The sequence below is a fragment of the Diaphorina citri genome, unplaced genomic scaffold, assembly GCF_000475195.1.
Source record: "Diaphorina citri unplaced genomic scaffold, Diaci psyllid genome assembly version 1.1 scaffold4613, whole genome shotgun sequence".
NCBI classification, from domain to species: domain Eukaryota; kingdom Metazoa; phylum Arthropoda; class Insecta; order Hemiptera; family Psyllidae; genus Diaphorina; species Diaphorina citri.
Window position 1 is genome coordinate 9,933 of NW_007382009.1, and position 2,068 is coordinate 12,000.

Genomic DNA, 2,068 nt, shown 5'->3' on the forward strand with positions numbered 1-2,068 from the left:
CTTGGGGGGATTGGTCTGAAACGCCCGCTTTTTCACCGGCTGATGGGGAGGAGCCGTCCACTGCGCGGGTCTCTTCCGCGATGCCGAAGAGGGAGCTGCTCTTGAGGCAGCAGCCGGGATCCTCAAACCAGAACGTGAGCCACTAGCCACATGCTGAACTCTGGAAGAAGATGCATGGTTCTTCAAGGCCTCAGTGAGAAGTTTGGAGTCAAATAAGAACCCCTCTGACGGCGGGATATCTTTCAGCAACCTGGGATGAACGCGGGTGGCGGCTTCTCTCCAATGATGGACAGTATCATGAGAAAAGAAATGACATTTAAGAAATGCCATTTCTGTTTGGAGCAGAAACATCATTTCTGTTTGGACATGGTGTTCCAAATTACCATATCACAACAAATGCAATATGCAGTAGTACAAGCTCACCTAGGTAGAATAGTGTACATATGTAGAATGGGGTACACAATTTAAAACAAATCTCACAGCATTACCTAAGGTCTAAAACAATAGAATAGATACACAAATTAGAATCAATTCAGCTATTCATCAAGAGGATCAGTGGTGTATGTGAAATCACTTTGGGGACAAACTGTTGAATATGTCTTCTACTACGATACCACTAGCTTTGGGGAATTTGTCTAATAGGCAGTCACAGCCCTTCATCAGCTCCCTTCGTCTCCTAAGACCCACTGTTGAGGTTCGGTGTTATATTAAACTGTTAAACTAAACCCTAACAACATTTTAGGTTGGGTAAATTGTTAGCTTTACGTTATATTTTGGTGGTTGGCAAAATGTATGGGTTGGCGGTTGGCGCGCTGTCTTACCGTTGGCCAAGAATTCCCCAACCATGTAACCGTTTCCCACCGTTATCCCAACTATGAGCCAACCCTACAATTTTCCAACCACCGATGTTGTTAGGGAAGAGATTACTACTTACTTACTTTCCATGTCCTCTTCTTTCCCATCAAATCTTTCTTCCCCAATAGTAATTTGAGACGTAGGCAGACATTCTAAAATTTAAATCCCTATACTATTCCCCTCAATCCACCACTGCGCCTGGTTTGGAAACACGATGACGATGTAAGGTCTCAATTTCTAACTCGCAGCCCGGCAACAATAGAAAGGTGGTCCCAGCCTGGTAGGTCCAATTTAGTTCTACTTCTACACGGAGGATGCCCCGCTGGTTTTAGTAGCCGTCAACACGTTGAAGAATATATGTCCATACTGGGGGACTCAGAGGATTGTCCGAGGGCCCCTAGAGATACCGTTATGTGGACTGGCTTTTCCTGGGTGGAAGAAACGAGATGATGGAATACCTTGGTCTAAACTGACAGTCTAAATAAAGACCTACTTAAGGGCAGTTCCTTCTTGTCGTTCGGAAGAAAATCGTGTCTTAACGTAGGGAACGGGACTTTACACTTATCTGTGTGAGGTCGAGATCCCATTTTAAAAAACTTGCGGAGAATTCGAAAGTAATGACACAAGCCTAGATGTCTGGTGAGTCGTTCGTCAGTAGTCCAATGGCAAGTCTCGAAATCGTTTCTAGTCTTCATAGCATTTGAAATTCTCAAATGCTATGAAATGACCTTTCCAAGATGGAAAGAACCAGCTGGGTTCTTTTGACGTTTCTGGACATCTGGATCTGGACTTATTCTTTTCTTCTTAAGTTGCCTATCCGGTTCGGATGTTGGCTATTATGACTTTGTTGGCGGCTTTGTGGACTAGATCAGAGATAACATACGATCAGGTAATCCCATGATCGATGAGCCGATTCATTGCAATTCGCTTCAAGGAAACACGTGGACTGAGACACCCTGTATATTCATTTACAATAATAACATCTTATTCACGAAACATTTTTATGTGGTTTTTAGAACTCAATAAATGAATAAATTAGTCTTACCTTTATACAAATCTCAAGGTACCCCCTCCTCCCTTTCCGATGAACTTCCATTTCCAAAATCTCGACTTTGTGTACTTCCTTCATCAGTTCCTTTTCGGTTCACGTTCGGAATCCTTGATTCGCATGGTGATCACTGATCATGTACAGACTGTAATTTGAGACGGTAAA